The sequence below is a fragment of the Chiloscyllium plagiosum genome, chromosome 34 (assembly GCF_004010195.1).
Source record: "Chiloscyllium plagiosum isolate BGI_BamShark_2017 chromosome 34, ASM401019v2, whole genome shotgun sequence".
Lineage (NCBI taxonomy): Eukaryota > Metazoa > Chordata > Chondrichthyes > Orectolobiformes > Hemiscylliidae > Chiloscyllium > Chiloscyllium plagiosum.
In genome coordinates, this window is record NC_057743.1 from 15,577,395 (window position 1) to 15,587,946 (window position 10,552).

General features: G+C 42.6%; 1 long non-coding RNA gene across 1 annotated transcript; it reads left to right on the forward strand.

Moving 5' to 3' along the window:
* The first annotated feature begins 3,233 nt into the window (after window positions 1-3,233).
* On the forward strand, window positions 3,234-10,266 carry LOC122540132. Its single transcript, XR_006309244.1, has 3 exons — window positions 3,234-3,282; window positions 7,348-7,435; window positions 10,205-10,266. It is a non-coding gene; the product is annotated as an uncharacterized LOC122540132 (long non-coding RNA).
* The last annotated feature ends 286 nt before the right edge of the window (window positions 10,267-10,552 follow it).

Genomic DNA, 10,552 nt, shown 5'->3' on the forward strand with positions numbered 1-10,552 from the left:
ACAGGATACCTCACAAAAGGTTAAATCACAAGATAAAAGCTCATGGTGTTGGAGTTGGTATATTGGTATCGATGGAGTATTAGTGAGGGGGCATAAAAGGTTCTTTTTCAGGTTGACAACCTATAACCAGTGGGCTTCCATAGGAATTGGTGCTGGGACCACAACTGTTTACAAAGTATATTAATGATTTGGAGGAAAGAAGTAAAAGTATTGTCACCAAATTAGCAGATGACACAAAATAGGTGGAAAGTCAAGTTGAGAAAAGAATACAAACAGTTTACAGAGAGATATTCACAGGTTATGTAAGTAGGCAAGAAGTTGGCAAATGGATTATAATGTGGGGAAATGCATAGTGATTCATTTTGCAAGGGCAAACAAAATAATAGTATGGAGGAAAACTACAGAAATCTACAACACAAAGGTATTTGGGGTACTTATGCATGAAGCCCAGAACACTAGCACACATGTGCAGCAGGTAGTCAGGAAGATTAATGGAATGTTTCAAGGACAATGCAGTATAAGGGTAGGGAAGTCTGACTGCAACTGTACAAGGTGCTGGTGAGGCCACTTTGGGAGTCCTGTGAGCAGTTTCCGTCCCCTTATTTAAAGAAAGGTGTCATTGCATTGGAGACAGTTCAGAGAAAGTTCACTAAGATAATCACCGGTATGGAGGCATTGTCTTATGACCAAAGGCTAAAATGGTTGGGACTCTCTCATCGAAGTTTAGATTAGATTCCCTACGGTGTGGAAACAGGCCATTTGGCCAAACAAGTCCACATTCACCCATTTCCCTCTGCTGAATGCACCTAACACTATGGGAAATATAGCATGGCCAATTCACCTCACCTGCACATTTTGGACTGTGGGAGGAAACCAGAGCACCCAGACGAAACCCACACAGACACAGGGAGAATGTGCAATCTCCGCACAGATAGTCACCTGAGGCTGGAATCAAACCCAGGTCCCTGGTACTGTAAGGCAGCAGTGCTAACCACTGAGCCACCGTGCCACCCCTAGGAATGAGAGGTGATCTCATTGAATCATAGGATTCTTAAGAAGCTTGAAAGGGTCAATGCTGAGAAGACATTTCCCCTTATAGGACAGTCAATAATCAGAGGGCGTAGTCTCAGAATGATGGGGTGCCAATTTAAGATTGAGATAAGGATGAGGGTTGTGAGTGTTTGGAACTCCTTGCCACAGAGACCTGTGAGGCAGAGTGCTTGTGTACTTTTAAAGCTGAGATACATAGATTCTTGGTCTGCGGAGGAGTCACGGTTTACAGGAAAATGCAGGAAGGTGGTCATGAGGAATGTCAGATCAGCCATGATCGTATTGAATAGTGGAGCAGGCTTGAGGGACAGAACAGCCTACTCCTGTTCGTTAGTGTCTTATGGTCATATCGTTCCTTTTCAGATGGTCAGTCTGAGATGACTGCAGGTCATTCAGGACTGATCTTTGACTGAGATTTTCCTGCTAAGGTCAATCAGATTCTTCCTGTCACAATGCATTTTTTTTTGAGCGCTTCTGTGTGGGACCTTTTCAGGGGTTTACGCACACAATATCAAAGGCAATTGTCCCACATTGATAGTGACCCTACGTTTGGGGTTAGAAAGCCCAGGTTTGAGTCACCTGATCCAGAGGTGTATCATAACATACCTGCGCAGGTTGATTATAAATGTCTAGAGTTTTTGAAAGAGCTTGTTCACAACCCTCTTCTGACTGCGGATTAGTTGGCTACATGATCAGCTGTTAGTTGGTTAGCATATTCCCAAATTGTCTTCCTTTGGCTTAGTCAAATAATGACTTATACCTGTCCAGTGTGATAACCTGTCCAGTTTCATGAAGCCTGCTCTGATTTCAATGGGTAAACTGTATTTAACATTTGATAGGTGCTATTCTATGTAGTTCAGCAGTACCGCTGCAATTCACAAGTATAGATTTAATTTGTGAGTATTGCATCCATACAGTTTCTACTCAATAAAGACTGCTCTGAACTCATAGCCAGATTGTTAATCCCTTCTTTATAGTTTTTCATAGCTTGATCAGTTCAATACTGCAGTGTTAAAATAATGCCATTAATTCTTACATCTTGTAACGTAATTTGAGGAAAATAATTTCAGTGTCTAAGCTCAGTGCTCAATTAATTTTTTAAAAATGAAAAATTGCCATTTACTACCTGTAAGTTCATTTATTATCTGTAAGTATTTACTCCTCAGCCCAGGGGCTGTCATTGATGGGGCGCATTTCCGCTGGTGTTGATTTTCCTGTGAGACCATAAAGGGATTTCCATTTGAGTTCCATTGAATTCTGCATGCAGGTCTTTTCAGCAGGAACGGGGAATGTTGTGGGGTTTATGCAACTTTTCTCCAGCCGAGGAGAGTACTTTAATACTCGCTGGCCCCCTGACTGAGATCAACCAATTCAGTACAGCCTGTAAGTCAAATCTGAGGTCTTCGCAAGCCATGTCAGCCATGGGTAAGCAGGGACCACAGCCACCTCCAAGTCAGAAGGTTCTGAGTACAAGTCCAGGGGTCGAGTGTGGAAGTGTAGGCTGAGGAAGCAGCACCTTGCCAGAGATGTTAGTGCTTTGATGAAGCATAAAGCTGAGACTCATTTGCCTTCTCAGATGGATTTTAAATCCCAAGTAAGAATCTGTGAGGGTAGCACGGTGGCACAGTGGTTAGCACTGCTGCCTCACAGCGCTAGAGCCCCGGGTTCTGTTTTTAAAGGTGCAGCCTTTGTTCAGGGAGCTGAAAGGGTTAATACTGTGCAGTGCCGTAAGCACCCGACCACTGTGATGATCTTATATGGACTGGACAGAACAGTTTAGAATCTTAAAGGAGTGAATTAATGAAAGAGTATTGGTGAGGGGAGGTAATGTCTTTTTTCCCACAGTGAATAGTTTGGGTATGGAGAGCATTGCCTGGAAATGTGGTGGAGGCAGGTTCAATTGAGGCATTCAAGTGAGTTTTGAATGGTTATTTAGTTTGTAATAATGTGCAGCAGTATGGGGAGAAAGCAGGAAATTGGTAGTTAATGAGGCTCATTTGAAGAGCCAGTGTAGGTAAAATAGGCCAGATAGCCACCTCCTTCAATGAAACAATTCTGAGATTCAGAGTGTGAGATCTAACACCTGCTCCTTCTCAAGCAATTCATTAACAATGTATGTCATATCTTTGTAACCTGTTAGCTTGTTGACATGCATTTAGCTATATCTTGCTAACTATGAGGTACTCTTCTATTCAGACCAGGAAGTGGTTTTCCTCAACCACAGTAGACCAGGTAGGTGGTTTCTTGCACTTAAAAAAGGATGTTGTTAGAAACCATCATCATGAGCAGCAGCTTATACAGTGCAGTGAGTTGGCATGCCCTTTCGATACAAAGGGACCAGTTAAGTAGTGGGATGTCCTGGGGTTGATGTCTACAGGTGTTGATTCCAGTACTGCAGTCCCATGGCTCTTTTCCTGGCCATCTAAGCCCAAAAAGGTAAATTAGATGTACAGTTCCTGTTGAAGAAAAGTCAAACATCATAAATTCTTCAGTAGTTCCTATCCCATGAACAATGTTAATTTTTATTTGTTTTTAAAAAACCTGTCCTGTGGACTGTGCAGGTTAGGAGTGTTCTGTTTATTGCCCAGTTCCTTACTCTTGAGTAAAATTCTTCCCCTTCTGATTCCAACAATCAGATTAGTACAAGTAAAAGCACAGAGTAGAAAATCACAGCTTGCTTGTCAGCTGTTGACTGCCCATGCATTAAGCAAGGTGCAGACGGGCACTTGCTGAGAACTGAACAGGCCCCTTGGCAAGCTATTTAATGTTGCAGGCAAGATGTACCAATCTTGAGCCAACTCTGTAAATGAGTAAACCACAACTCCTGATTCTGGAGGGAGACTGCTGGGATCTCTGGTGCTCATGAAAATACTGATATCCCTGTAACTATCCTATCACTGTAACCCTACATTTCCCTATGGCTAATCCAACTAGCCTGCACCTCCTTGGACACTATGGTCAATTTAGTATGGCCACACATCTTCGGACTGTGGGAGGAAACCAGAGAACCCAGAGGAAACACACAGACACGGGGAGAATGTGCAAGCTCCACACGGACAGTTACCCAAGGCTATAATCAAACCAGAGTCCCAGGGACTGTGAGGCAGCAGTGCTAACCACGAAGCCACTGTGCTGCTCCTTGAACCACTGAAGACCTTGCTCTGTCGGTCTTGCGCCAAAGGGTGCTCCAGGCGATCCAAAGATTTGTTTGGGAGAAGCGTTGTGCCACTAGAAGAAGTGCTCGAAAATACATTAGAACCATGAGGCTTGGCCAATCTGCTTCTGGCTCTATACCATGGCCAAGCTACAGGAACCAGACAGGTGCCTGCCCTCCCATAACTGGACAGCAGCAGTGGAACACTTGCGTGACACTTGTAATTCACTGGCAAAGATTGCCTAAATCCAGAAATGGTTCAGACCTCCCAGGGTCCACTGTACTCTCTGGGTGTGTTTGGGACGAGAGTGTAAGATCAGTGTGGCACGGTGGCTCAGTGGTTAGCACTGCTGCCTCACAGCGCCAGGGTCCCAGGTTCGATTCCACTGTCTGTGTGTAGTTTGCACATTATCCCAGTGTCTGTGTGGGTTTCCTCCGGGTGCTGCGGTTTCCTCCCACAGTCCAAAGATGTGCAGGTCAGGTGAATTGGCCATGCTAAATTGCCCATAGTGCTAGGTGCATTAGTCAGAGGGAAATGTGTCAGGGTGGGTTACTCTTTGGAGGGTCAGTGTGGACTGGTTGAGCCGAAGGGCCTGTTTCCACACTGTAAATAATCTAATCTAATCATTCTCGAGTCCCAGTTTCATTCCTGTCGGGCATGTTTCTGAATTCAAAATACCTACCTGTGGAGTCAGTTGAGGTCCTCACATGGAGAAGACTATTTCAGACAGACTGGTTGTTAATTTATGTGTGTTTTTTTTTCCAAAGACACTTTTGAGAAAACTCTCTGTCCTTAATACATCCATTTAACTAGAAAGCCTGAATTTCACTATGGGGTATTATCACTAGATTAGCAATCCCAGCAAGATAGAGTCAGAGTCATACAGCATGGATAACAGGTCTTTTGGTCCAACTTATCCATGTCGAACAAGTTTCCTAAACTGAGCTAGTCCCATTTTCCTGTGTTTGGCCCCTATCCTTTTAAACATTTCCTATCTACATATCTCTCCAAATATCTTTTGGAATTGTACTTGGCTCCCCCACTTCCTCTGGCCTTTCGTTCCATGTACACACCACGCTCTATATGAAAAGGTTGCACGTCAGATTCCTTTCAAATCTTTCCCCTCTTACCTGAAACCTGTGACCTCTAGTTCTGGATTCCTCTGCACTGGGAAAAAGACATTGGCTGTTCATCCTAGATAATGCTCTGGAGTTAGGAGTTCAGATCTGACCATGGCAGTTGGTGGAATTTAGTTAATTTAGAAATAAAATTAATTAGTAATTCTGGAATTGAAAACTAATCTCAGTAATGGTGACCATAAAACTACTCCTGATTTTTATTAAAATCCATCTGGTTCACTCATGTTTCAAGAGAAGGAAATCTGACATCCTTCTCTAGTCTGTGATTTCAGCAATGTGATTGACTCTTAACTAATCTCTGGCATGGCTTAGCTAGTTACTGTATTCAAGAGTAATAATGGATGGTTAGAAAAATTCTTGTCAGCATTCCACACAGCCCATGAAATAAGATTTAAAATAAAAAAAAAAGACATTGAACACTTCATAGTTGAAGAGGTTTTTGGTGCCAATCTTCTACGGACTTCCAGTGCAAGGATAGGTTATCAATTTGAAATGGAAGAGGTGGGGAAGTGAAATATCCAATTATTGGTCGATTGAAGCACATTTCCTGTTGGAATTGAATGACCAAAGCCAATACTCTGAAGAAACCATTCACTTTGCTGATATTGGAAAGCTTTTGCCTTCTTTGTAACCCACGAATCGTAACTTCAGGAAAGGAGAGAAGAAAATTGAGGGAAATATGCATTGTACTCCTTTGATTTGTTTTTCTCCAAGCCACTCACACCCTAACTTGGAAGTATATCGCTGTTCCTTCAGTGTCGCTGAGTCAAAATCTTAGTACGCCCTCACTAATGGCATTGTGGGTCTACCGACAGAGCAAGGTCTTCAGTGGTTCAAGGGGCAGCACGATGGCGTAGTGGTTAGCACTGCTACCTCACAGTACCTGGGACTCTGGTTCGATTCGGGCCTCGGGTGACTGTATGTAGGGAGTTTGCATATTCTTCCTTTGTCGGTGTGTGTTTCCTCTGGGTTCTCTGGTTTCCTTCCACAGTCCAAAGATGTGTGGGTTTGGTAGATTGGCCATACTATATTGACCATAGTATCCAAGGAGGTGCAGGCTAGGTGATTAGCCATGGGAAATGTAGGGCTATAGGGGTAAAACAGTGGGGTGGGTGTGGGTGGGATGCTCTTTGGAGGGTCACTGTACTTGATGGGTCGAATAGCCTGCTTTCATACTTCAGGGATTCCATGATTCTAAGGAGGCAGGTTACCACTGCCTTCTCAAGGGGATGATGGGAATGCAATAAATGCTGGTCCATCTGGCAATGTCCATCCCCTAAGGTGGAGTTTTTGTTTAAAAAAAGTCCTTTTTAATAAGATCCAATAAATGGCAACTGTGTAGACTCTCATGTTGCAGTGATTTAATGAAAAAATAATTTGGGAACAATCATTTTCCACAGAAGCAATGTTTATTGAGTGGCCCACTGGACATTACCAGACAGGTCCCAGACAAACTCAGTTTTGTCATCTTGTTGAGTTTGCTGATCATGGCTTAGGCAGTTTTGAAAGTATTTCACTTGATCCCTGTATTGTTGAGTAGGGGTCGGGGAAGGAAATAAGTGAGATACCACTGCTGACAAACTGATCTCGAAGTTGACAACAATTACCAGTCTGTTGTTGTGCCCAACTTGACGGATTTAAGTACAATAGGCTGTGTATTGTGATGTAAAAATGTATATTTTTCAATAATGGGCAATGCTTTGATGTGACTCGCTTTGTGGTAGAATTACTTATCAACTCAGTCTAAATAGTCACTTCTGCCTAGGTACTCCGGGCCAGCTATGGAACTACTCTAATGCTGAGTCAACACCTTTACAGAGGAATCAAGGTTATCCTGTATTATGTGAAGCTTGCCTATTCTGGTCATCTATGGCAGATTTCACTATCCTCATTATTGTATTGCTGATTTGTACAGTGTGTAGCTTGCTTCATACAGTCGGGGTTCTTCACAGGTTATACTTGAGAATAATATCAAATAATAATGCAATGGCTTTTACTAACAGGAAGGACCTGGGATCTTCTTGCTGATGTGACAGATGGCAGTATACTGTGGAATGGCTTCCTCAGAATCACCTCCTTTCCAGCCGGAAGGTAAGATATTGCTGACTTTTGTCCACATCTACTCTGAGATACCATTAATGGTTATAGGGACAGGTGGTACCGTGGTGCTAGTGTCAATGGATGTGTAATCCAGAGGCCCATCCCAATGACCTGGGACATTAGTTCAAATACCATCACGGCCCTAGTGGAATTTAAAATTCAGTTCATAAAATCTTGAGTTTAATCTGTTCAAAGCTAGTCAAATGGTTGCTTAGAAACCTGACTGGTCCTTTAAGGAAATCTGCCTTCCTTATCTGATCTAGTTTATATATGACTCCAGGTCCACAGCAGTGTTCTTTACTCTTACTCAGCCCGAAGGCAGTTACGGTTGGATGACAATTGCTGGCCTTGCCATTGACCCCAATATCTCATGACAGAACAAAGAAGCATGATTATTGTTTTAATACAAGATGAGTATGAATGTGCTGAGGGCTGGATTTCCCGTTTATACTACAGTACACTGGCTAGCACATCTTGTAAAATATTTTCTATATGCGTCCAGAGACAGAAAATATCAACTTGGAGGTGTTTTTGCTCACCAAAGTACAAGGTGTCATTGTGCTTAAATTTAATAGTGTTTTGTGTGTGTGTTCATCTCGTTTCCAAAGCTGGTATAACTGCAATGAGGGTATTATGGAGTTCCTGCTTTTGCTCATCATTCACAATAAGTGCACTGTTATGAATTTTGAGTTATGCTACACAGCATCAGGACAAAGCAGCCCACTTGACTGGCATTGCATCCACTCCCTCTACCACCGACGCAGAGTAACAGCAATGTATACCAGAAAAGATGCACTGCAGCAATTCACCAAAGATCCTCAGATAACACCTTTAAAAACCCATGACTACTTCCATCTAGAAGGACTAGGGTAACAGATACATGGAACATAATCACGTTCAATTTTCCCTCCAAGCTAATCATCATCCTGATTTGGAAATATATTGCCGATCCTTCACTATCACTGGGTCAATGTACTGGAATTCCCTGCTTAAGGGCATTGTGGGTCAACCTACAGCACCTAGACTGCAGCAGTTCAAGAAGGCAGCTCACCACTGTCTTCTTAAGGGCAACTAGGGACGGGCAATAGATGTTGGCCAATCAGTGACACCCACATCTCTCAAAAATGTATAACTAAAACACAAAAAATCTATCCTAAGTAGGCACGTGGACTAAATGATCAGAGTGCACCCTTACTACTCAAGTATCTATTCGTATAATGATAACATGGTCTGAGAGGGCTAGAACAATGGAAACCGTCAGTGTGCATAGTGAACACTGTCTTCTCATGTTTTTCTACTGTGCTACTGTAAACTCTTAAATGTGCACTCAGGGCAATTTAGTGAGATGAAGCCATATATAAATCCGCAAGCTCATTTGTATAAGCATGGCAGTGATTATGATGAAATACAACAATTTTATAACAGATTTCTTTCCATAAGATATAACAAAACATGCCACAGGTGCCCAGTTAACTGGCTAAATACAATATTCTCACTAGGCATTTTGCTGAACCTAATGATCACAGCTTCAAAGTGTTATTTACCCCACATCGGTCTTCCCCATTTGATCTTCCAAATGGAATCTCCACAGGTTCTTTGAAGCTGGTTGGGAAGTCAACATTTTGATCTCTGATCCTTCCCAGCTCCCTCTGTTCATAGTTTGGTTAGCTGAGCTTCCATTAAAAGTAGTTACCAGCTTGTTTGATGAGAGTTCCCTGGCAGAAACCCCGTACTGAGTTTCGTTGAATGTAGTCGTTGGAACATACTGAGCTGAGTTGTTGTCTTGACACAGAGCATTTCACTGTGTAGCTGTACGTTGATTTTGTTGTGAGGAAATCGGATTTTATTAGATATTTCTGACACCTGCCATTTTCTTGTGTTTTTACGGGTTGGGAACGTTTAGTGTCCTGCACACCTTCCCCCTTGTTGAGGTTGGGTGCCCTATTTTAAATGAAGAATTGGACTTTCTCATGCACAACATTTTCGGCTGATGGTGTGGACCATTGGAAGCCCAATAGAAACATGGCAGTTTTGAGAGTTCAGGAAGAAAGTGGAAGCCTTGCTGAGGAGCCAGGAATGTTTTGAAAACTGAGTGTTTTCACACCATCATGTGTCACTGTTAACTCCTGTATTGTAATGTAAATGTGATTTTTATGCAATGATTCAAAAGTGAGCATGCTTTCATGTCAATCTGGATTGTACAATTGTTCACATCCATTGCAGTAATAGGAAGTACAATAATGTAAGAGGAAGAAAAAAATAAAACCTATCCCATGCTGATTTTATGCTCGTTCAATTGGGCTGGCAGTATTTTTGCCTGGGTCTTGAGAACTCTGCATGGAAGTTATTGAGAGATGGTGATGGAGGATACGTGAGGGGTGAGGGACAGAGGGGTCACATAGGGATTGTATTGATTGGCATGAGGAATATGATGTAGAATGGAGTGTGAGTGAGGGATTGAGGTAAAGGGGGGGGGTCCTAAAATGGCAACGAGCTGTTTTGGTGAATCAAGGTCAGCTTTCTCATGAGCACCCCTCCACTTCCACACTGATCACACACACCACCATCACTCACAAAAGGCACAACAAACCTAATCCCTCAGTGAAAACAGGAAAATTGCTCTTAATGTGAGACATGGTCTGGGAGTGCATTTTACAAACTGTGGAATTGTGCAAGGTTGGGCTTTCTAAAGCCCAGATGAAAATTTTATCCGTTGGATTCAGATATCAAGCACATTTTTCCTCATTTTGATTTTGACAGATACTGAAGAGAACACTATGCCAACTCTACTGCACAGCTCTCAACTACAGAGAGCAACCCAGGATAGTTCTTCATGTGTTCGAGACATTGGCAATGACTGTAGACCTTCATTTATATTGTCTTTGATAAATCTTTGCAATAGTTTCAAGTTATAGATTTTCCCTGTTTATTGAAGTTGCAACATCTTGTTTTCACTTCTGGCTCTATGACCTGCTGTGAGGCTACTGCAGACTTTTTAAAGTGCCCACAGTGACGCTGCCAAATTCTGGATGTGCGTCTGTGAGCTTGTGGATCTTACCTGCTGTCCAGAAAGAATGTGCTTGGAAAACAGGAAGAGTCAGCCAGAGG